Source organism: Rhinopithecus roxellana, chromosome 16, assembly GCF_007565055.1.
Source record: "Rhinopithecus roxellana isolate Shanxi Qingling chromosome 16, ASM756505v1, whole genome shotgun sequence".
NCBI lineage: Eukaryota > Metazoa > Chordata > Mammalia > Primates > Cercopithecidae > Rhinopithecus > Rhinopithecus roxellana.
The window spans coordinates 42,426,082-42,452,653 of NC_044564.1; the positions used below are offsets into that span (position 1 = coordinate 42,426,082).

Here is a 26,572-nt window from a genome sequence, read left to right on the forward strand (position 1 = left end):
GTAGTTTGCGGCTCTGAGAGTAGATAGGATTGCACAGAGAGTGCATTATTTTATGTAGGAAAAAAATGTTCAGTGACAGTGTCTCACTCTGTCCACCCAGACTGGAGTGCAGTGGTGTGATAGTTCCTTGCAGCCTCAGATTCCTGGGCTCAAGCGATCCTTTTTCCTCAGCCTCCCAAGTAGCTGAGACCACAGGTGTGTGCCACCATGCCCAGCTAATGCTCAGAGTGCAGAGAGGAAGAAGAGATGAGGATCTCAGACCAAACACAACACCATCATTTAAGGAGAAGCCCACGTTTAAGGAGCAGGAGTAATTGGAGAGGTTAAAGAAAAGCTAGGTGAACACAATATCATGACAACAAAGGGAAGAGAATGCTTTAAGAAGAATCAAATACTTTCATTATATTAAAAAACAGAGCCAGACAGAGATGGAGAGGGAGTAGGGCAGAGAAGATACAGGACTGCAAGGGATGTTTGTGTGACTGCAAGGGAGTATCTTTGTTTTGCCCTAAAGGTGGAAGAGATTTGGGCATGTTTAAATGCTAACAGGGAGGAACCAGCACAGAGGAAGACACTGATGATAAAGGAGAGAAGGTCCAATTCCCGAAGGTGGTGGTTGGAATGGAAATGGAAATGGAGTTTATATAACAAGTAGCCCTATAGTAAGGGGACAATTTCTCCCATTATGATTTGAGACGGTTCCAAGTCTTTGCTATTGCAAACAGTACCACAATAAACATACATGTGCATGTGTCCAAAAGTAAATTCTTTATCTTCCTCCCATATCCCAAGCCTGGTCTTCTTACAGAGTTAATTTCAGGGAATAATGTACTGTTCATCCACTTAGGCAAGCCAAAAACATAGCAGCAATTCTTGACACCTCCCTTTTCCTAATACCCTATATCCCATTTCCCATTAAGTACTATTAATTTTACCTTTTTAAGTACCTTTCTTCATCTTACCTTTCTGTATACCTACTTCAACCAAACTCATCAGTTGATCTACTCCAATGGCCTCTTGATTGGTATCTTTGACATTACTCTTCCCTACTAATGGATTCTCCTCACTGCAACCTGGGAGATCTTTTTAAAACACAAGTCAGATCATATCATTCCCTTTATTTAAAACCTAAGAGATCTCCATTAAGATCTTCCTTTCGTTGTTAGGATGAAGACCAAAATTCTGAACACAGCCTGCAAGGTTGATGTTTAATCTCCCTCTTATACACCACTACTGTGACTTTCCTTGAGTCCTTCTATTTGAAGATGTCCTTCCCAACACAGAGACTGTTTCTTTTTTCTTTTTTTCTTTTCTTTTTTTTTTTTTTTTTGACAGAGTCTTGCTCTGTGGTCCAGGCTGTAGTGCAGTGGTACAATCTTGGCTCACAGAAACCTCCGCCTCCTGGGTTCAAGCAATTATCCTGTCCCAGCCTCCCAAGTAGCTGGGATTACAGGCGCCTGCCACCACACCTGGCTAATTTTTTTGTATTTTTCGTAGAGACAAGGTTTCACCATGTTGGCCAGGCTGGTCTCAAACTCCTGACCTCAGGTGACCTACCCGCCTCGGCCTCCCAAAGTGTTGGGATTACAGGCATGAGCCACCCCGCCAGGCCTGCTTCTTTTCTGAAATCATTTCCCTCAGCCTCCTTCATGTGTGAATTCCTCCTCTACCTTCATGTCTCTGATGAATTGTTTTTCCTTAGGAACACCTTCCCTAGCTCTCGTGACTAAGGCAACACCCTCCTTGCAAGAACCCTCAAGGGGAGACATTTTGTCCCCATTTCACAGATAAGAAAACTGCTGTTTGCTTAAGGCCAGGCATTCGAGGCTGTGGTGAGCTGTGATTGTGCCACTGAACTCCAGCCTGGGTGACAGAGTGTGATCCTGATTCTAAAAAAAGAAAAAGAAGGCATGCTCAGAGAAGATCAGCAATAGCCCCATGGTTACATGATAGAGTCGAGGCTATAGTATCTGATCCTAAATTCTGTGCTCTCGCCATTACCTTATATTTGCTTCAGCTACATCCCTGAACAGTATTCAATAATAATGTTACATTAATGAACACATCCAGTTTAATCTTCTTTTGTAAGAAAGTTCAGATCCCTGGGAAGGTAGAGAGAACAAGACTCCATTAGTAAAAAGTAACCTTTTCTTTTTTTTTTTTTTTTTTTTGAGATGGAGTCTCACTCTGTCGCCTAGACTGGAGTGAAGTGATGCAATCTCAGCTCACTGCAATCTCCATCTCCTGGGTTCAAGCCATTCTCCTGCCTCAGCCTCCTGCATAGCTGGGACTGCAGGCGTGTGCTACCATGCTTGGCTAATTTTTTGTATTTTTAGTAGAGACGGGGTTTCACCATGTTAGCCAGGATGGTCTCAATCTCCTGACCTCGTGATCCGCCTGCCTCGGCCTCCCAAATTGCTGGGATTACAGGCGTGAGCCACTGCACCTTGCCTTAAAAGTAACCTTTTCTTATGTACCTAAGGGGTCTCCTTCATCCACTCCAGCAACCCCATCCTGCCTATATAAGTAATTAAAGATAGGACTGCAGCAGAGATATTTATCTGTCACCAAATATTCATGTGGTCTGACACTTCCCAGCTCCCATCGATGAGCAGGGCCATGTTACTAGTTCTAACCAATGGCTATTAAGCGGAAGTGATGTATGTCACTTCTGGGCTCAAGCATTTAAGTGTAGCCTTCCAGCTCTCCCTTCCTCTGCTGTGGCAACTTGGAAGTCACATGTTCCAGATGACATAATTAAAAAATGATAAATGCTCACCTGACTCACCACTTGGATGGGAGCTGCCCTGGAAAGAGGCCACACTCCAGCAGATTTTGTTGGGGAGAAAAAAATGGCTCTATGTGTGTTACCCACTCTGAGTTCAGAATCTGCTTGTTAGAGCAGTATAACTTAGCCTATTTTCACTACTACAGGCTCTGTAACTAAAGAGGTCTCTGGCCATTCAAAATCCACACTTGGTTTGTTTTCTGAATCAGTAGAAACTGTATTCCATTAGCCATAGTCCTGACCTTGGTGTCAGAAGATGCCATTTGAGGTATTATTGTTGTTTAACATTAACCATATTCCCAGATTTCTTCTCTTACCTTTGTTCTGTTGCTTGACTTTAGGCAGTCACCTAATGGATTTTCCCAGGCTGGAATGCAATGGCACAATCTCGGCCCACTGCAACCTCTGCCTCTTGATTTCAAGTGATTCTCCTGCCTCAGCCTCCCAAGTAGCTGGGATTACAGGTACGCGCCATCACGCCCAGTTAATTTTTTGTATTTGACAGAGACAGGGTTTTACTATGTCGGTCAGGTTGGTCTCAAACTACTGACCTCAAGTGACTCACCTACCTTGGCCTCCGAAAGTGCTGAGATTACAGGTGTGAGCCACCACACCCAGTGACTTCGACATTTATTTCTGGGTAAGTTCACCCTCCCTGTCCTTACTGCAGCTCTTTCTGGTGAACACTAGAGTAGGTCAGCCAGGTTCTTTGCTCCTTGCTGTACATTCTCCATCCTTTTCCACCCTGCTTCCTTCCATAGGTGGTGAACCTGTGTGGATTTCACAAACCGATTCTCTTGCCTTATGGTGTTCTGTTGGGTTTGGCTTCTGTTAGGAGCCTCACCAGGAGACAAGAGGGAAGGAGAAAAGCAAGGTGAGAATATTTAGTTCATTTCTCCTCTTCCTTCAGGGAAAGGAAAAGTATGGAGGCCGGGCACGGTGGCTCACACCTGGAATCCCAGCACTTTGCGAGGCAGAGGCAGGAGGATCACTTGACACCAGGAGTTCAAGACCAGCCTGTGCAAAATGGTGAAATGCTGTCTCCACAAGAAATATAAAAAACTGGCCATGTGTGGTGGCATGTACCTGCAGTCCCAGCTATCCAGGAGCCTGAGGTGGGAGAATCACTTGAGCCCAGGAGGTTGAGGCTTCAGTGAGGTGTGATTGCACCACTGTACTTTAGCCTTGGTGACAGGGCAAGACTTGTCTCAAAAAAAAAAAAAAAAATAGAACCAGGATAAATTTTAGACTACCTTATGAAATAAAGAAATAAAGGAGTAGAGATCAAATCACTTGGCTAAGGTCACATACCTAATTACAAGAAAGGCAAAAATTAATCTATGGTTTGTTCACTAATTTTTTTTCGTATAACAAATATTTATTTCACCAGCACAACTGAGATAACAAAAGGCCAATTAATTTGGCCAAGTTTATACTAATGGTTAGAGCCACAGTGAGAACTGAATAAACAAACAGCAATGACAACAAAAACAACCACAAAACAAAGCCCTTCATCCCACCTGTTCAGCTGTCTTGCCCCTCGTCCTGCTACCCATGGTGCAGCACAGCCCTCAGAATCCCCAGCTTGGATTTTAATCAGCTCCTTGTCTAGTCTCCTTTGAAAAACCCACCCACATCATCTGTGGGGTTTGTGATATTACATTTGGTGCTTAGATCTCAGTTTTTGGCTGATACGCAAAAATGAAAAAGAGCAAGGAATTCCCCCAGAGACTCCACAGCTGTGCATCTGGAAAGAACACAAATCTCTTTCAACCAAGATCTAGCAAACAAAAAAACAAAACAAACAAACAAAAAAACAAGCCTGCGAAGTAATTTGTGCTCCAAGATTTCCCTTAGGATCCCCATTTTCTGAAAGTCTCAGATGACGTGTTTGTGTTTGTGTGTGCTAGTTTCATTCTCCTTGGTCGAACTATCCATGCCTGGGAGTGCAGAAGTCCTGCTGTTTGGGGAATTGTCTCTGCCAGGGAGGGCAACATCTCAGTATATCCTCATTTAACTGTGAAGGCAGCTGTAAGCCCTTTAAATTCATAAGTGAAATTAAATCACAGAATTCTGTAGGTGGGTTTGATGCCGTTCAAAGATTCCCCAAGTGAAGAGCTAATCCATGAGTTAAAAAGTAGCAAATCTAAATACTCCATCTAGGATGCAGACTTAACCAAATAATTAAATAAAACAAAACCTGTTGATAATCAAGCCTGGATCAACATGGGACACAACATAGTGCACAGTTCAAATAATTTTCCAGTAATTCATGTTTGAAACAATGCCTTAGAGGATAAAATGACCATTTTTTTTAAGGTTTTAAATCTATAGTCAATAATAAAAATGTGCTCTGCTTTAGGAAGGGAAGTTGGTATATTTTTCATGGTTCTGGCTGGAAGTCAAAAATCCTGTGTCTGTTCCCAGTGCTATCATTGCCTGTTGGTGTTTTGGGGTCACTTATTCTCTTGCGCCTCAGTTTCTCTATTATTCTCTATTATTGAAACAATGTATAATCTATGTATGCTCTGCTTTTAGCATACACATACCAATTTCTTTACGTAATAGGGAGTCTGGGAATATTATTATTCAATTTGAGTTATAAAAAATGTAATTTGTATTTCAGGAACACAATTATGGAGGCAAATGAAGTATACCATCCCATTATTGGCAGAGATATTTAAAATTGTTCAGGGGAAAAACTATTTGGAATTCAAAACACTTTCTCCATATGAAAACAATGGAAAATGGAGCTTTATGTTAACTTTTATATGAGCAGATCTATATTACTCGAGCACATGTCATAAATCCTTTGAAAATACAGTGATATCCTGCACAATTTTTAAAAAGTTAAAGTTTGCCTTATTTCTGACAGATGCCTGCTCCTGTCCTATGGTTTGTAAAGGAGTCACCAGATATTATCATTTGAACTTCTGAAATTTACAGTTAGTATCAATGACTGAGAATCAACTCTTCCAAATAAATACACACACACACACACACACACACACACACACACACACACACAGAGACGCAATTCTACTGTTTTCCTCTTCTTTAAAAGAGGAACCGTGTAGCTCCTCATATATTACAAGTCATATAAACCTCTGCCTTTTCACTGAGGTCCAGCAACCCTTAAATGTTTTTCCCTTTTCATGCTGTTTCTTTGCATGTCAATACTTAGGGGGTGAATCCAAGGTTCTCAAACCCACATCAGTTGTTGAAGTCAGATTCCTCCCCATCCCTACATCCCCTCTTTCCCAACCCCAACCTTGTTTCTTAAGGAATGAGATCCTAAATATTGGAAGGATCCGCCGGGCACGGTGGCTCATGCCTGTAGTCCCAGCACTTTGGGAGGCTGAGGCGGGCTGATCACCTGAGGGTCAGGAATTCGAGACCAGTCTGACCAACACGAAGAAACCCTCTCTCTGCTAAAAATACAAAATTAGCTGGGCATGGTGGCAGGTGCCTGTAATCCCAGCTACTTGGGAGGCTGAGGCAGGAGAATCGCTTGAACTTGGGAGGTGGCAGCTGCAGTGAGCCGAGATCACGCATTGCACTCCAGCCTGGGCAACAAGAGCGGCACTCTGTCTCAAAATAAAATTGTGTATATATATGAAGGATCCTTATCTTGTAATCCTCACTTCAAAGTGAAAAATGAAGGTTTCTCTGGTGGTACAATTTGCATTTTCTTAACCAGATTAAGTATTTCCAGCCGGGTGCAGTGGCTCAAGCCTGTAATCGGAGCTACTCCGGAGGCAGAGGCGAGTGGATCGCTTGAGGCCAGGAGTTCAAGACCAGCCTGAGCAACATAGCAAGACCTCCACAAACATCTCCCTATTCCCCCACTTACTACCCCCAGCTCCATCTCTGAAAAAATTAAAAACTTAGCTGGGAGTAGTGGGATGGTCCTGTAGCCCCAGTTACTCAGGAGGCTGAGTGGGGAAGATTGCTTGAGCTCAGGAGTTTGAGGCTGCAGTGAGCTATGATCACACCACTGCACTCCAGCCTGGGTGACAGACCCTATCTATAAAATTTATTTTTTCAATAAGAAATTAAATCACAGAATTCTGTAGGTAGGGTTTGATGCTGTCCAAAGATTCCCCAAGTGCAGAGTTAATCCATGAGTTAAAAAGTAGCAAATCTAAATACTCCATCTAGGATGGAGACTTAACCAAATAATAAAACAAAACAAAACCTGTTGATAATCAGGCCTGGGTCAATATCGGACACAACAAAGTGCACAGTTGAAATAATTTTAACTCATTCTTTTTTTAACTGCAAAATATTTGACCAAACACCTTAATTAAAAAGACATAAACATGGCCAGTAAGCATATGAAAATATGCTAAACATCATCAGTTACTAGGGAAATTTTACAAAAAAAAAAGAAAAATTTTTTGAGATGGAGTCTTGCTCTGTTGCCCAGGCTGGAGTGCAGTGGTGCAATCTTGGCTCACTGCACCCTCTGCCCACCCCCACCATGCCCAGCTAATTTTTTTGGTATTTTTAGTAGACACAGGGTTTCACTATGTTGGCCAGGCTGATCTGAAACACCCGACCACAGGTGATGACGCATCCGTCTCAGCCTCCAAAAGCGCTGAGATTACGGGCGTGAGTCACTGCACCCAGCCTACTTCAGTTTTTCAACACAGGCTGACTCCTGTTAGCTTTGCGTGTGTCTTTAATTAAAGAGATGGAGATAAAAGGCAAACAACAGATTTCTTTGGATGTAAAATCATCTTGCCTTCAATTAATCTGTGAGATTTATTGTGGGACTTCTTTTTTATTACTTTTCTTTGATTCAATTCTTTTTTTTTATTATACTTTAATTTCTAGGGTACATGTGCATAACGTGCAGGTTTGTTACATATGTATACTTGTGCCATGTTGGTGTGCTGCACCCATCAACTCGTCAGCACCCATCAATTCGTCATTTATATCAGGTATAACTCCCAATGCAATGCCTCCCCCCACCCCCCTCCCCATGATAGGCCCCGATGTGTGATGTTCCCCTTTCCGAGTCCGAGTGATCTCATTGTTCAGTTCCCACCTATGAGTGAGAACATGCGGTGTTTGGTTTTCTGTTCTTGTGATAGTTTGCTGAGAATGATGGTTTCCAGCTGCATCCATGTCCCTACAAAGGATGCAAACTCATCCTTTTTTATGGCTGCATAATATTCCATGGTGTATATGTGCCACATTTTCTTAATCCAGTCTGTCACAGGTGGACATTTGGGTTGATTCCAAGTCTTTGCTATTGTGAATAGTGCCGCAATAAACATACGTGTGCATGTGTCTTTATAGCAGCATGATTTATAATCCTTTGGGTATATACCCAGTAGTGGGATGGCTGGGTCATACGGTACATCTAGTTCTAGATCCTTGAGGAATCGCCATACTGTTTTCCATAATGGTTGAACTAGTTTACAATCCCACCAACAGTGTAAAAGTGTTCCTATTTCTCCACATCCTCTCCAGCACCTGTTGTTTCCTGACTTTTTAATGATTGCCATTCTAACTGGTGTGAGATGGTATCTCATTGTGGTTTTGATTTGCATTTCTCTGATGGCCAGTGATGATGAGCATTTTTTCATGTGTCTGTTGGCTGTATGAATGTCTTCTTTTGAGAAATGTCTGTTCATATCCTTTGCCCACTTTTTGATGGGATTGTTTGTTTTTTTCTTGTAAATTTGTTTGAGTTCTTTGTAGATTCTGGATATTAGCCTTTTGTCAGATGAGTAGATTGCAAAAATTTTTTCCCATTCTGTAGGTTGCCTATTCACTCTGATGGTAGTTTCTTTGGCTGTGCAGAAGCTCTTTAGTTTAATTAGATCCCATTTGTCAATTTTGGCTTTTGCTGCCGTTGCTTTTGGTGTTTTAGACATGAAGCCCTTGCCCATGCCTATGTCCTGAATGGTACTACCTAGGTTTTCTTCTAGGGTTTTTATGGTATTAGGTCTAACATTTAAGTCTCTAATCCATCTTGAATTAATCTTTGTATAAGGAGTAAGGAAAGGATCCAGTTTCAGCTTTCTACTTATTGCTAGCCAATTTTCCCAGCACCATTTATTAAATAGGGAGTCCTTTCCCCATTTCTTGTTTCTCTCAGGTTTGTCAAAGATCAGATGGCTGTAGATGTGTGGTATTATTTCTGAGGACTCTGTTCTGTTCCATTGGTCTATATCTCTGTTTTGGTACCAGTACCATGCTGTTTTGGTTACTGTAGCCTTGTAGTATAGTTTGAAGTCAGGTAGCGTGATGCCTCCAGCTTTGTTCTTTTGACTTAGGATTGTCTTGGCAATGCGGGCTCTTTTTTGGTTCCATACGAACTTTAAAGCCGTTTTTTCCAGTTCTGTGAAGAAACTCATTGGTAGCTTGATGGGGATGGCATTGAATCTATAAATAACCTTGGGCAGTATGGCCATTTTCACGATATTGATTCTTCCTATCCATGAGCATGGTATGTTCTTCCATTTGTTTGTGTCCTCTTTGATTTCACTGAGCAGTGGTTTGTAGTTCTCCTTGAAGAGGTCCTTTACATCCCTTGTAAGTTGGATTCCTAGGTATTTTATTCTCTTTGAAGCACTTGTGAATGGAAGTTCATTCATGATTTGGCTCTCTGTTTGTCTGTTACTGGTGTATAAGAATGCTTGTGATTTTTGCACATTGATTTTGTATCCTGAGACTTTGTTGAAGTTGCTTATCAGTTTAAGGAGATTTTGGGCTGAGACGATGGGGTTTTCTAAATATACAATCATGTCATCTGCAAACAGGGACAATTTGACTTCTTCTTTTCCTAACTGGATACCCTTGATTTCTTTCTCTTGCCTGATTGCCCTAGCCAGAACTTCCAACACTATGTTGAATAGGAGTGGTGAGAGAGGGCATCCCTGTCTTGTGCCAGTTTTCAAAGGGAATTTTTCCAGTTTTTGCCCACTCAGTATGATATTGGCTGTGGGTTTGTCATAAATAGCTCTTATTATTTTGAGGTACGTTCCATCAATACCGAATTTATTGAGCGTTTTTAGCATGAAGGGCTGTTGAATTTTGTCAAAAGCCTTTTCTGCATCTATTGAGATAATCATGTGGTTCTTGTCTTTGGTTCTGTTTATATGCTGGATTACGTTTATTGATTTGCGAATGTTGAACCAGCCTTGCATCCCAGGGATGAAGCCCACTTGATCATGGTGGATAAGCTTTTTGATGTGCTGCTGAATCTGGTTTGCCAGTATTTTATTGAGGATTTTTGCATCGATGTTCATCAAGGATATTGGTCTAAAATTTTCTTTTTTTGTTGTGTCTCTGCCAGGCTTTGGTATCAGGATGATGTATCAGGTATCCCTCTTTTTCAATTGATTGGAATAGTTTCAGAAGGAATGGTACCAGCTCCTCTTTGTACCTCTGGTAGAATTCAGCTGTGAATCCATCTGGTCCTGGACTTTTTTTGGTTGGTAGGCTATTAATTATTGCCTCAATTTCAGAGCCTGCTATTGGTCTATTCAGGGATTCAGCTTCTTCCTGGTTTAGTCTTGGGAGAATGTAAGTGTCCAGGAAATTATCCATTTCTTCTAGATTTTCTAGTTTATTTGCGTAGAGGTGTTTATAGTATTCTCTGATGGTAGTTTGTATTTCTGTGGGGTCCGTGGTGATATCCCCTTTATCATTTTTTATTGCGTCTATTTGATTCTTCTCTCTTTTCTTCTTTATTAGTCTTGCTAGCGGTCTGTCAATTTTGTTGATTTTTTCAAAAAACCAACTCCTGGATTCATTGATTTTTTGGAGGGTTTTCTGTGTCTCTATCTCCTTCATTTCTGCTCTGATCTTAGTTATTTCTTGCCTTCTGCTAGCTTTTGAATGTGTTTGCTCTTGCTTCTCCAGTTCTTTTAATTGTGATGTTAGAGTGTCAATTTTAGATCTTTCCAGCTTTCTCTTGTGGGCATTTAGTGCTATAAATTTCCCTCTACACACTGCTTTAAATGTGTCCTAGAGATTCTGGTACGTTGTATCTTTGTTCTCATTGGTTTCAAAGAACATCTTTATTTCTGCCTTCATTTCATTATGTACCCAGTAGTCATTCAGGAGCAGGTTGTTCAGTTTCCATGTAGTTGAGCAGTTTTGATTGAGTTTCTTAGTCCTGAGTTCTAGTTTGACTGCACTGTGGTCTGAGAGACAGTTTGTTATAATTTCTGTTCTTTTACATTTGCTAAGGAGTGCTTTACTTCCAATTATGTGGTCAATTTTGGAATAAGTGCGATGTGGTGCTGAGAAGAATGTATATTCTGTTGATTTGGGGTGGAGTGTTCTATAGATGTCTATTGGGTCCACTTGGTGCAGAGCTGAGTTCAATTCCTGGATATCCTTGTTAACTTTCTGTCTCGTTGATCTGTCTAATGTTGACAGTGGAGTGTTGAAGTCTCCCATTATTATTGTATGGGAGTCTAAGTCTCTTTGTAAGACTCTAAGGACTTGCTTTATGAATTTGGGTGCTCCTGTATTGGGTGCATATATATTTAGGATAGTTAGCTCTTCCTGTTGAATTGATCCCTTTACCATTATGTAATGGCCTTCTTTGTCTCTTTTGATCTTTGATGGTTTAAAGTCTATTTTATTAGAGACTAGGATTGCAACCCCTGCTTTTTTTTGTTCTCCATTTGCTTGGTAGATCTTCCTCCATCCCTTTATTTTGAGCCTATGTATGTCTCTGCATGTGAGATGGGTCTCTGAATACAGCAGACTGATGGGTCTTGACTCTTTATCCAGTTTGCCAGTCTGTGTCTTTTAATTGGAGCATTTAGTCCATTAACATTTAAGGTTAATATTGTTATGTGTGAACTTGATCCTGCCATTATGATATTAACTGGTTATTTTGCTCGTTAGTTGATGCAGTTTCTTCCTAGCCTCAATGGTCTTTACATTTTGGCATGTTTTTGCAATGGCTGGTACCGATTGTTCCTTTCCATGTTTAGGGCTTCCTTCAGGGTCTCTTGTAAGGCAGGCCTGGTGGTGACAAAATCTCTAAGCATTTGCTTATCTGTAAAGGATTTTATTTCTCCTTCACTTATGAAACTTAGTTTGGCTGGATATGAAATTCTGGGTTTAAAATTCTTTTCTTTAAGAACGTTGAATATTGGCCCCCACTCTCTTCTGGCTTGTAGAGTTTCTGCCGAGAGGTCTACTGTTAGTCTGATGGGCTTCCCTTTGTGGGTAAGCCGACCTTTCTCTCTGGCTGCCCTTAAGATTTTTTCCTTCATTTCAACTTTGGTGAATCTGGCAATTATGTGTCTTGGAGTTGCTCTTCTCGAGGAGTATCTTTGTGGCGTTCTCTGTATTTCCTGAATTTGAATGTTGGCCTGCCCTACTAGGTTGGAGAAGTTCTCCTGGATGATATCCTGAAGAGTGTTTTCCAACTTGGTTCCATTTTCCCCCTCACTTTCAGGCACCCCAATCAGACGTAGATTTGGTCTTTTTACATAATTCCATACTTCTTGCAGGCTTTGTTCATTTCTTTTTCTTCTTTTTTCTTTTGGTTTCTCTTCTCGCTTCATTTCATTCATTTGATCCTCAATCGCTGATACTCTTTCTTCCAGTTGATCGAGTTGGTTACTGAAGCTTGTGCATTTGTCACGTATTTCTCGTGTCATGGTTTTCATCTCTGTCATTTCATTTATGACCTTCTCTGCATTAATTATTCTAGCTATCAATTCTTCCACTCTTTTTTCAAGATTTTTAGTTTCTTTGCGCTGGGTACGTAATTCCTCCTTTAGCTCTGAGAAGTTTGATGGACTGAAGCCTTCTTCTCTCATCTCGTCAAAGTCATTCTCTGACCAGCTTTGATTCATTGCTGGCGATGAGCTGCGCTCCTTTGCAGGGGGAGATGCGCTCTTATTTTTTGAATTTCCAGCTTTTCTGCCCTGCTTCTTCCCCATCTTCGTGGTTTTATATGCCTCTGGTCTTTGATGATGGTGACATACTGACGGTGTTTTGGTATAGGTGTTCTTCCTGTTTGATAGTTTTCCTTCTAATAGTCAGGACCCTCAGCTGTAGGTCTGTTGGAGATTGCTTGAGGTCCACTCCAGACCCTGTTTGCCTGGGTATCAGCAGCAGAGGTTGCGGAAGATAGAATATTGCTGAACAGCGAGTGTACCTGTCTGATTCTTACTTTGGAAGCTTCCTCTTGGGTGTACTCCACCCTGTGAGGTGTGGGGTGTCAGACTGCCCCTAGTGGGGGTTGTCTCCCAGTTAGGCTACTCAGGGGTCAGGGACCCACTTGAGCAGGCAGTCTGTCCGTTCTCAGATCTCAACATCCGTGTTGGGAGATCCACTGCTCTCTTCAAAGCTGTCAGACAGAGTCGTTCGCGTCTGCACAGGCCTCTGCTGCTTCCCCTTTTGTTGTTTAGCTGTGCCCTGTCCCCAGAGGTGGAGTCTACAGAGACAGGCAGGTTTCCTTGAGCTGCTGTGAGCTCCACCCAGTTCGAGCTTCCCAGCGGCTTTGTTTACCTACTTAAGCCTCAGCAATGGTGGGCGCCCCTCCCCCAGCCTCGCTGCTGCCTTGCGGTTAGATCGCAGACTGCTGTGCTAGCAATGAGGGAGGCTCTGCGGCCGTGGGACCCTCCCGGCCAGGTGTGGGTATAATCTCCTGGTGTGCCCGTTTGCTTAAAGTGCAGTATTGGGGTGGGAATTACCCGATTTTCCAGGTGTTGTGTGTCTCAGTTCCCCTGGCTAGGAAAAGGGATTCCCTTCCCCCTTGCGCTTCCCAGGTGAGGCAATGCCTCGCCCTGCTTCAGCTCTCGCTGGTCGGGCTGCAGCAGTTGACCAGCACCGATTGTCCGGCACTCCCCAGTGAGATGACCCCAGTACCTCAGTTGAAAATGCAGAAATCACCGGTCTTCTGTGTCGCTCGCGCCGGGAGTTGGAGACTGGAGCTGTTCCTATTCAGCCATCTTGCTCCGCCCCGCTGATTCAATTCTTTCCTGCCCCATAATCTTGAATGTCAGGTGCTCTAGCTGGAGTTCTCCATAGAGTTTACCATGATGAACATCTTGATTAGATGTGAAATCAAAAGTTATTTTACCTTTTTCATGTAGTAGAACATCTAGATAAGGTCTACAAAAGCCCCATGTTAATGAGTGACTCATCTGGTGTGGTAGACATAATAATGTCCCTTCCCACCCAAGATACCCACTTCCTAATTCTCTGAACTTGAAAACGTTAATTTGTATAACAAAAAAAGGCTTTGTATATGTGATTAAAGTAACTATCTTATAACAGGGAGGTTATCTTGCAGGCCCTAAGCGTTATGGTAAGTGTCTTTACAAGAGGAAGGCAAAGGCAGATGTGGGGGACAGGAAATCTCTTCCTTACCCATCACTAGGATCATGGCTGAGGCCCCATCAAAAGATAGATTGGCAGAGGAAAGCATACACATTTACTCAATAAGTTTTATGTGACATGGGAGCCCTCATAAGGAAATGAAGGCCCTGGCCAGGCGTGGTGACTCACGCCTGTAATCCCAGCACTTTGGGAGGCCAAGGCAGGTGGATCACCTAGGCCAGGAGTTCAAGACCAGCCTGGCCAACATGGAGAAACCCGTCACTACTAAAAATTCAAACTTAGCCAGGCATGGTGGCGCATGCCTGTAATCCCAGCTACTCTGAAGGCTGAGGCAGGAAAGTCACTTGAACTCAGGAGGTGGAGGTTGTGGTGAGCCAAGATCATGCCATTGGCCAGGCACTGTGGCTCAAGCCTGTAATCCCAGCACTTTGGGAGGCCGAGACGGGCAGATCACGAGGCCAGGAGATCGAGACCATCCTGGCTAACACGGTGAAACCCTATCTCTACTAAAAATACAAAAAACTAGCCGGGCAAGGTGGCGGGCGCCTGTAGTCCCAGCTACTCGGGAGGCTGAGGCAGGAGAATGGCTTAAACCCAGGAGGCGGAGCTTGTAGTGAGCTGAGATCCAGCCACTGCACTCCAGCCTGGGTGACAGAGCGAGACTCCATCTCAAAAAAAAAAAAAAAAAAAAAAAAAAAAAACATTGTGCCATTACACTCCAGCTTAGGCAACAAGAGCGAAACTCCATCTCAAAAACAACAACAACAAAGGAAATGAAGACTCAATGGAAGAGGGAAATCCATGTATTTTTGTACTTAGGTTTAATAAAGAGTGGACAGTGATGCAGAATTATGATTGGATAAAAGGGATCTGATCTGATCTAATGGTAATAAACTGAGGGGAACTCAGCGAGGCCTGTTTGTTCAGTTTCTTCTTGGCATCTCTGTCTTAGCTCTTTTCCACCAGGTATGGGGGGGGGGCACCTCTTTAGTAAGAATCTTACGACATGCTTCAGGGTAAGATCAGAAAATTCTTCCTAGGTTTTATGATTTGCATTATGGAGGAAGGGTAGTGAAAGGTGAAGTGACCTTCCTGGTTCTGCTATTTTCTCAAATGCCAAGGTGCTATATTTTGAGGTGGTGTGCCCTGAACCCCATCAAAGATTTGACTACAGAAGATGAGAAAGTGGGTCGGGCACGGTGGCTCACGCCTGTAATCCTAGCACTTTGGGAGGCCAAGGCAGACAGATCACATGGTCAGGAGTTTGAGACCAGCCTGGCCAATATGACGAAACTCTGTCTCTACTAATAAAAATTAAAAAATTAGCTGGGCGTGGTGGTGCATGCCTGTAGTCCCAGCTACTTGGGAGTCTGAGGCAGGAGAATCGTTTAAACCCAGGAGGCAGAGGTTGCAGTGAGCTGAGATCGCGCCACTGCACTCCAGCCTGGGCAACAGAGTGAGACTCTGTCTCAAAAAAAAAAAAAAAAAAAAAGAAGAAGAAGAAGATTGAGAAGGTGATGTGATGATGGAAGCATACCTTGAAGATGAAGGAGGAGGTCACAAACCAAGGAATAGAGAGGACCACTAGAAACTAGAAAAGGCAAGGAAATGAATTATCCCTTCAGAGCCTCCAGAAGGAGCCAGTCCTGCCAACACTTTGACTTTAGCCTAGGCAACTGATTTTTGGACTTCTGACCTCCAAAACTGTAAGAATAAATCGCATTGTTTTAAGCCATTAGGTTTATGGTACAGCAGCAACAGAAAATGCACACATCTAACAAAGCATTTGAATTGGCATCTATCCAAATAATTTTTAACTTTTATTTAATTAATTAATTAATTTTTTTTGAGACAGAATTTTGCTCTGTCGCCCAGGCTGGAATGCAGTGGCACAACCTCGGCTCACTGCAGCCTCCGCCTCCTGGGTTCAAATGATTCTCCTGCCTCTCAACCTCTGGAGTAGCGGGGACTACAGGTACACGCCACCACACCTGGCTAATTTTTGTAATTTTTGATATAGACGGGATTTCGCCATGTTGGCCCAGCAGGTCTCAAACTCCTGTCCTCAAGTGATCCGCCCATCTCGGCCTCCCAAAGTTTTGGGATTACAGGCGTGAGCCACCATGCCTAGCCTTAACTCATACACATACACACACACACACACACACACACACACACACACACACACACACACATATATATAAATATACATATTTTACCTGTCATCTTTTATTTGGAGGTTAATTCCGATTAGGATATGAAAGGATTCAGCAACGATCGAGATTGTGTTCCTCATGGAGGGGCTTGGGCCAAGAAGGTCATGGTGGGGAGTGCAGAGCTTGTCCTCTTCTTCAGGGGTACTTGCGTAGCCGCTCGTGCTTGAGCTCCTTGTAGGAAAGGCAGTAAAGAGCATGTAGCCTGCCAGCACCATGGTCAGCCCCGCGATGCTCCCCTTCTTCACGTTGATGTACTTGTTGTAGTACCGGTAGTATCCTCTTTGAATCGCTCCGGCAATGCTCTAGGGGTAAAGTCCCGCATCAAGGTCCAATTTGGCAGCTCCCCTAGTTTGACCTCCAGACGTTTCTTGTCCTTCGCTGGTACGACTAACGCCATCTTGGAGTCCTGGTGTCAGCTTTGCCTAATTTAGATTCTTACCAGACTGTATCCACAATGACCAATCATTTAAAAAGTGAAACAGACATTGGGCTATACAGTCTTTTAAGTCTTGGCTTTAGTATGAATATGAGATATATATAAAATTTAGAAATTCAGAAATCGCAAGTATGTTTATTTCAGAATGATAGTTTAATGACTTTGAGATTGTTTTAGAAGCTGTATCAACATCATGTGTAAAAAAGAGAGAACAATAATATTTTCTAAATCCTAGATTTTAGTATTATTTGACTCAAGGAACAAACTAGTAGTGAGTGTCAAGTGTCTCGTTTTTATCTTTTATACCAGAGAGTGCTCAGTGTACTAAAAATAATGCCTGCTGTGTGGAGGGGCATGTAATCAGTTCTGGGATTCTTTTTTTAAATTTATTTTTATTTTTATTTATTTATTTTTGAGATGGAGTCTTGCTTTGTCCCCAGGCCGGAGTGCAGTGGTGCGATCTCAGCTAACCGCAAGCTCCAGCTCCCAGGTTCAAGTGATTCTCTTGCCTCAGTGTCCCGACCTGCAGGACAGTCGAACGGGCCCTGGAAGGGGGAGTGGGAATGGAGGAGACAAGAAAACATGAGAAATGGACACAAGACAAATAGCCTGATCAAGTCTCGTTTAATGGTGGCAGTGCAATGCCTTATATAGGCTGGCAGAGGAAGAGGTTGGGCCAGGGCGGTGACAGGAGGCTGGGTTTACTGAAATCACAATTGCGCATGCGCGGTTGGTTGATAATTTTCCCGGGCGTGGGATTGCGCCTGCGCTGTAGGCTGCATATCTTCCTGGGCGGGAAAAAGTTTGCGCGCGCACGCGGGAAAGGTTTGCGCGCGCGCGGGAAAGGTTTAGGCGCGCGCGGGAAAGGTTTGTAATGAAGAACTCGGAAATGTGCCATCTTGTCTCCGCTTTGGGGAGATCAAGCAACAAAGGTCGGCTAATTCCGGGCCTCATGGCCCCGGACACCTCAGCCTCCAGAGTAGCTGGGATTACAGGCACACACCACCATGCCCGGCTAATTTTTGTATTTTTGGTAGAGACGAGGTTTCACCGTGTTGGCCAGGATGGTCTCGATCTCTCAACCTCGTGATCCACCCGCCTCGGCCTCCCAAAGTGCTGAGATTACAGGTGTGAGCCACCGCACCCGGCCTTGGGATTGTTATTTTTAGTGAGATGCTCTGAAAAAATTACAGCCTATAAATTTCATTTGGCAGCTTCGAGGATTATAAATAATTCAGTAGGCTCTTAGATATCTGAGTTTCTGTCTAACTCTGGCTAGCACATTACAAAATGTGTCAAGAAGAATGTTAATGTTCCATGTGGAAGAGATAGCTCAGGAATCTGATCTTGAGAACTTGAACATAACGTTGATGTATGTGCTAAGGCTTATAGGCTCCACGCAGCAACCTTCTATTAGATCAAGGCAAAAAAAAAAAAAAAAAAAAAAAAAAGGTCTATCATTTCCTACTCCATTTCCATGCCCATAAAGGTTTTGTTTGCCCCTTTGAAATCTGCAATGAATCTAGAGCAGTAGCATCAATACTTTCCTAACACTGGATAGATACTATTCACAGCATCCCCCCTCCTCATCGTCACCGGCATCACTATCCTCATTACCACCATCCCCATCACTAGCATCTGTAGCACACTTAGTCTACCAAGAGCTTTCGTTCGCCTGACCTTCTTAGAACAAGACAATTATCAACTTTTGGTGATGAATGGAGGGTTTGGACACTTCATCTTGCAATGATTTTGTGGGGGTAAATAGGGCAGCATTATTATACTCCTTTGCACAACTCCCAACAACACAGTGTTTGCTGCATAAGGAGTGCTTGATAATTGTGGAATTGATTAATGTAAATAGGGAACTAAAACTCAAGAGAAGTTCTGTTGTTTTCTCAGTATCAGGAAGAAAGGGAATTGCAGACACTAGTACTCAGGTCTTCCAATTTTATAGCATGGGAAACAGAGAAACAAAAAAGCTTGTGTAGACCCTTGGAAATGGCTCTATGTTGTCTTAGTTGAATAATAAGGGGAAGATCAAAAGATCAAAAAGGCCATTGTGATTCATCGAAAGTACACATTCATTGGCTTTATCTCACCTGATAGGAAAAGAGAAAAAAAGAAATGAAAATTGATGATACACCAGTTTAAAACAAAATCAACATCACAGTATTGTCACTGAATGTTGATCGTTTGTTGTGGAAAGGAGAAAGGGATTTAGCAACGTGGCTATAGGTCATTTGTACTTTCTTCATCCATTCTTCTTCTCTGTGGGGAGTAGGAGTACATTTCCTCTCCTTTGTATAAACTAAAGACAATTTCCCTTTCTAGACTTAAGTTTTCCTTGCCCCAAGTTAATACACAGCTAACCCTGCTCACATTGATACATATGTAAATGTACACAATTGTTTCTATTTGTAAAGGGAAAAGCTATAGTCAACAAAATGTGAGAATGCTCTTTTAAAAGTCCTCAATCACTCACAGCAAAGGTGTTTAAATTGCTAAGGACCAACGAAGGCATTTCTGAAGCCTGCTCTCTGTAGGAGACTCAAATCTGCAACCAGGAAGCACCTGGGTCATTGGGAGGCCTATAATTACTTGGAAAAACAGAGGATGAAATTCAGGGCATTACCTATAATGTTCCCTTATTTCTACCAAAGGTCTTGATTCAAATTGATTTAGCAATTCCACAGTTTCAGGTGAAAGGAAGTTAATATTTATTGTGTTGCTACTCCAACCACCCACCCAGTAAGGTAGAAATTATTTGTTCAATTTTTAAGGTAAGAAAACGGAGAAATAAGTTATGGAACTTATGAAGCTATATAAAATTGAGGTTAAGAGCTGGGGCTTGAGTTTCATTGCCTTGAGTTCCAGTCCTGACACAATCATTAACTAGCTGATCTTGGGAGGAAAATGGACTCTCTAAGCCTCAGTTTCTTTACCTATGAAATGCGAGTGGGAATGGGGAATAGGAGCTACTGCAAACAGTTGTTTTGATGATTCATGTCAGACTAGAAATACCAATTATTCTCATCAAAGTGAATAAGGTATAAATTTCAGAGATGGAATTCAAACCTCAAGCTCATCTCATTTCACCGTATTGCCCTTTAGATGATGTTCACAAAGGCTGGCATTTTTCGTGGTCAGATGTCTAGAATTAGAACTTTAAAATGATCCTTCTGGTCAATTTAAATCTGCTGTGGAGCAAGTTGCCCACCTACGGGTAAAGCGCCTGTTATGTCTTAAATTGAAAGATGACAATGGCTGCAAGAATTTGGGAGGGAGGCCCTCAGTCCCATACAATTTCATGTTGCTGGACATGGAATGGGTACAAGAAGATACAAATAGAGTTGGACAAGAAAGACTTTACCTATCTCTGGAGGAATCAGCTTTGAGGAGACCTGCAAAGGGTGAATCTGTTACACACACACACACACACACACACACACACACACACACACACACACACAGTGGAAAACACCATGCAGTAAGGAATATGAAGATTTCCATAAAAGTGAAGGTCATACTATTCCCCAGTTCCATTTTGTCAGGAGAGCCAGTGACATGTCCAGTCCAAATCAAAGCGTGCTGTGCCACGGTTTTCACCACATGCTTTAAGAATGAGGAGGCGGGCGCGATGGCTTACGCCTGTAATCCCAGCACTTTGGGAGGCCAAGGCAGGCGGATCACGAGTTCAGAAGATCAAGACCATCCTGGCAAACATAGTGAAACCCCGTCTCTACCGGGTTGAACCTGGGAGGCAGAGCTTGTAGTGAGCTAGATCATGCCACTGCACTCCAGCCTGGACAACAAGAGTGAAACTACGTCTCAAGAAAGAAAAAGAACATGTGTATTCAACGAAGATGATGAGTACCTACTTGCCATATAAACCACAACTGCTCTCAGCACTCCAGCTACACCTCTCTCTCTCTCTCTCTCTCTCTCTCTCTCTCTCTCTCTCTCTCTCTCTCTCTCCCCCTGACACACACCCCAAGGAAGTTGATTCTTTCTGTATCCAACTACTGAATTTAGCCTTCCTTCAAAGCCCAATTTAAAAGCAAACTCCTACCTGATATATTGTAGGACGTATAAGCACAAATGTTTCCTTTCTTTCTTCTAAAAAGTCATCTCAATTTTCCTCCATTGTCCTCTACTCTCTGTTCATAATCTCCCCTTTCTCTCTCTTTTTTTATTTTTTCTCTGATGGAGTCTCACTCTGTCCCCAGCTGGAGTGCAGTGTCGTGATCTTGGCTCACTGCAACCTTTGCCTCCCGGGTTCAAGCTATTCTCCTGCCTCAGCCTCCAGAGTAGCTGGGACTGCAGGCGTGAGCCACCACGCCCAGCTAATTTTTGTATTTTTAGTAGAGACTGAGTTTCTCCATGTTGGTCAGGCAGGTCGCGAACTCGCGACCTTAGGTGATCCGCCTGCCTCAGCCTCCCAAAGTGCTGGGGTTACAGGCGTGAGCCACCGTGCCCGGCCCAATGTTTCTTTTAATATGCTTTCAATGTTTTTGAAACAAAGGAAATTTACTTTAAAGTAAATACCATATAATGCCAAAATTAATTTTAAAGCCAGGAAATTGTTTCTATAACTATGATTTTAAAGTCGTCATTACAGCTCTGAAAAGTTGTAAGAAATACTGTATGGATCTAGTTTTTAAAATGTTGTCCAAAACAATCTTCTTGTTTCATCTGGCATCCTTTACTAAATCATATTAATTTTAAGACAGTTTTTTCAATCTGTCTCCAATTACTAAGGAACGTTGAAAATATGAATTTCAGTTTTAATTGTCAACATGCTTGACTTTATTTATTGAGTAAATCAAATCTAATTAGGTAGGCATTATTTTTTCAGTTTTACAGATGTGAAAACTAAGAAACAGAGAGAAGAAACTATTTAAAGCAGTTGAATATGGGATAAGAGCTGGATTTGAGTTTCCAATCCTGGTTCCATCACACACTCACTAAATGACCTTGGCAAAGTAGTTGACTCTGTGAATATCTCTTAAGGCCATTCAGGCTGACTAGGATTTAGTTACCTAAGTTTTAAAAATTAACCGTGTAGGCAGAGAGCCCACGCATTTGAATATTCATTAAATCATGATGGAGACATGAATTGACCAAATTCTTCTTTTCTTCAACAAATCTTTATTAAAAATGCGTCATGGGTCAGGTATTATCCTAGGTAATGAAGAGACAAAGATGAAAAAGATATCTCAAGAAACGTTGAAAAAGTTTCCATAAATATTAATATCAAACCAGTGAAATAATACATAGTGTGTCAGCTTGTTGTCATTTAAATTAAATCTTGCATGGACCTTATAATTCTCAAATTTCTCTTGAGTTCCTTCATTCGGTGTTTGGTTTGGAAAGCACTTGAATACTATTTCAAAATCACTATTCTAAACATGGCTTTGCTGATCTAATAGGAAACTATGTAAACGTCCTCGAAGTATGTTTATTCCAACTTGCTATTATTTTATGCAACACTCTTAAAGAGCTTAAGGTAAATCAGTATCCCTCCTGGTGAAGAGCTCTGGCTTTATATCAGACAAGCCTGGGTTCTTATTCTCACCCACTTACTGGTTGGATGGTCTTGGAAAAGCTCCTTGAACTGTTTATGCCTCAGTTCTCTCATCTGTAAATAAAGGATAATGAAAGCACCTAAATTAAAGAGTTGTTATGAGTTTACATGGGATCTGAAATGTAAAGCATTTAACTCATAAAAGCTCAATAAATTATTGACTATTGTAAGTAGACTTCAATATATAATCTTCAATATATAATCATCAATATATAATGATTAAATCGTATATAAAATCTTCAATATATAATCATCCCTTGGTATTTATGGGGGAGTGGTTCTAGGAACTCCCTTGGATATCAAAATCCAAAGTTGTTATTTGGACAATGGTTATACTAAAAGCTCAGATTTCAAACTACAAAATATATTCGTGTAACAAAATTGTACTTGTTGTACCCCTTAAATTTGTACAAAAAATCAGAGGATGCTCAAGTCTCTGATACAAAATGGTACAGTGTTTGCATATAACCTATGCACATCCTTCTGTATGCTTTAATTTATCTCTAGGTTACTTATAATACCTAATATCCTGTAAATGCTATGGAAATAGTTGTTACACTGCATTGTTTAGGGAATAGTGACAAGAGAAGTCTGTATATATTCAGTGTAGACACAATGTTTTTGAATATTTTTGATCTGCAGTTGGTTGAATCCATGAATGCAGAATCCACAAATATGGAGGGCTGATTGTACTTATGTTTTGTCAAAGTCAGAAATATTCTATTTATCTTTAACCCATTTGATTTGTATTGCTTTGTTCTCAATGTTGAAGTTTTCACCACTTTGCTCTCTAGTCTCCTGCCTTCTCAGCGAGAATTGAGTTTTTTGTTCATTTATTATTGAAGGACAGAAGCTAAATAGTGTGGTCTGGAGTAGCATCACCCTGGCAAATTGTTCCTGGACTGGGTCTGTCACACTGAGATTGCAGAATCTATCTGTACAAAAAGATTCAATTTTTCTTTCTCTCTTTTTCTTCTTTTTTTGAGATGGAGTTTTGCTGTCACCCAGGCTGGAGTGCAGTGGTGTGATCTCGGCCCACGGCAATCTCCGCCTCCCAAATTCAAGCGGTTCTTCTGCCTCAGCCTCCCGACTAGCTGGGACTATAGGCGCACTCCACCACGCCCAGCTAATTTTTATATTTTGAGTAGAGACAGGGCTTCACCATATTGGCCAGGCTGGTCTTGAACTCCTGTCCTCATGGTCTGCCTGCCTCGGCCTCCCAAAGTGCTGGGATTACAGGCATGAACCATTGCACCTTGCCCAAGATTCAGTTTTTCAAAGCCAAGTTGCAAGAAAGTCACACAGAAAAGACACAAGGTCATGCCAGGCTTTAACAGTTATTTTTAAAGAGTACACTTTATTATTCGCAAAAGTGAAGAAATTCTACAATATTTTCCTTGATTGGTATGTATGATCATATCTATGTCTACACCTATTGTTTCCCAGGATAAATTTGAACTTTAACTTTCTCATCCATGTTCTCCTGTACTTCCTTTGACATACACCTTTCTTGGAAGAGACAGTCTTCTGCTTCAGACTAGCAGGTCCTTGACGATAGATGTGTCAAATTCTGGCCAGGAGACACAAACCTCTCCAGTTATTTTTACTGACAGAATTTAATATAATGGATTAACTAGGTGTAAAGGTGTAAACAACTGAAAGGGTAAAAAGAGAAGTCTAATGTATCACAGATGTAGCAACTGTAAAAAGCAGCAACCATCCATCCCTAGGGCAGAGAGTACAAAAGGAAGAAGTTGGAGTTATTAACATTTAGAAAGTTAGAGAAGGCCCCATTGGAGCTAAGCCTCAAAACCTCAGGGGCACCTGCTGACTGGTGCTGTTTTCTCTGAGATGAGGGCATGATAAATCTAGTTCTCCAAGTATTGGCAGACTTCCACCTGAGTTCACCTGCTGCTATGGGAAGGAGCTGCTATTGCCAGGGTGAAGAAACATTGCCAGTGTGATGCTTCCAGGAATTGCAAGCAGAAGGAAGCTCCAGAGGAAACAAATAGAAAGGAGCAGGTTTCTTCCTTCTTTGCACTCATTGGCTCCCACTTGAGCCCTGTATTACCAGAATCTAATACACAGCAAGCTGGCAAAGCAGAAATCTAGTTTGCAGAGTCCTAGTCACAGCATCTTATGGTAGGAAAGGGCGGGGAGGAGTTGCAAGTGAGAGGCAATAGCTTAATAATTGGCACAATAGAAAACATGTTTTATTGTCAGCCTCTGGCATGGTTCCAGAACTACAGTCTTGGCTTTGGGCTAAGGGGGGTGGCTCAAGCCTGTAACTTCAGCACCTTGGGAGGCTGAGGCGGGCAGATCACCTGAGGTCAGGAGTTCGAGACCTGCCTGGCCAACATGGTGAAACCCCATCTCTACCAAAAATACAAAAATTAGCCGGGTGTGTTGCCTGTAGTCCCAGCTACTTGGGAGGCTGAGGCATGAGAATCACTTAAACCCAGGAGGTGGAGGTTGCAGTGAGCCGAGATCACACCACTGCACTCCGGCCTGGGCAACAGAGTGAGACTCTGCCTCCAGATAAATAAATAACTAAATAAATGCATTGGAATGGATATGCGTCTACACTTATATTTTTCAATTGTGATTTCAGTGGTGAAAACTTCAGTTTCTCTTATAAAAAGAGCTATCTTTTTTAGGAAAATGGAGTGCTTTATTGTAGAGGTGAAGTCCCAATGTTAAGGTCTTAAGGAATTAGAGGAAAAGAGATAGAATTAAACTGCCCTTATAATAATAATAATAATAAAAGAATTAAACTGCCCTTAATCAGGAGTTAGCAGAAGTTGAAGGGGAATAGGGTAATGGACAAAGTTAGTGGCTGAAAAGGAAAGGGAAGATCAAACAGTCAAAGAAGAGCACCAGGGCCACACAACCTGTGAGATGAGGGTGGATGATGAAAAAGAACCAGTCAGAAATTCTTGGTAGAAGGATGACACAGGATTTTTAAAATAGAAAGGATAAATATTTGACTTTGACTGGGCATGGTGGCTCACGCCTAACAATCCCAGCACTTTGGGAGGCTGAGGCAGGCAGATCACTTGAGGCCAGGAGTTCAAGACTAGCCCGGCCAACATGGTGAAACCCCATTTCCACTAAAAATACAAAAATTAGTCAGGCGTGGTGGTGCACACCTGTAATCTCAGCTACTCGGGAGGCTGAGGCAGGAAAATAATTTAAACCTGGGAGGCAGAGGTTGCTGTGAGCTGAGATTGCACCACTGCACTCCAGCCTGAGAGACAGAGGGAGACTCTGTCTCAAAAGAAAGAATAAAGGAAGGAAGGAAGAAAGAAGGAAGGAAGGAAGGAAGGAAGGAAGGAAGGAAGGAAGGAAGGAAGGAAGGAAGGGGAGAAGAGAGAGAGACTTGACTTTATGACTATGGCTTTAAAGGTAAACTCAAATCTTCAAGGCACTGACATTTGCTACTTGCACTGGTTTATTTATGGGTAAAGGACAGTACACTTTGGACACTGACATGATCCATATGTTGAACCAACTCTGTGAGAGCTAGATCTATAAGACATAGGTAAGTAGCAGACACAAGACCTCTACACCTTCTTTCCCCCTGCTGAAGAAGAGTTCGGGATGACCCAAACTCTGCTCCACACGGTCACTCATCCTTATGTCCTCCTGGCAGTGGCAAGGGCCTAAGGGAGGAAACAGAACCATGCAAGATTCTTGAAACATAACCTAAGAACTGGCACACTGTAACCTCTTCCTCATTCTATTGGCTGAGCTGCAAGTAACAAGACTGGCACAGGTCAAGGGTGGGGAGAAAATAATCACTTCTGTATGTGAAGATTTACAAAGTGACATTGTAGGGGGCAAGAATGCAGGGAAAAGTGAAAATCTGAGGCTGCAGTTGTCATTGACCTACCATAGATAGATCTGTTTTTGTTCTGGCCGGATCCCCAGTCAATGGATGGTGCCCGCCCACATCGAGGGTGGGTCTTCCCCACTTAGTCCACTCAGACTCACATGCCAATCTCCTCTGGAGACAACTTCATAGACACACCCCAAAATAATGCTTTACCAGGCCTGTCAGTATTTATTTCCTAATCCAGTCAAGTGGACACCTGAAATTAGCCATCACAGCACAGAACTTCTCAAAGTGTGGTCTGGGTTCCAGCAACATCCGCCTCACCTGAGTGCTTGCTAGAAGGGCACAGTCTCAGGCACCACTCCACATCTGCTGA

The 26,572-nt window shown here is 42.3% G+C and overlaps 1 pseudogene; it reads right to left on the reverse strand.

The window, feature by feature from the left end:
* Nucleotides 1–16,473: 16,473 nt before the first annotated feature.
* On the reverse strand, nucleotides 16,474–16,735 carry LOC104682184 (annotated as a pseudogene).
* Between the last annotated feature and the right edge of the window lie 9,837 nt (nucleotides 16,736–26,572).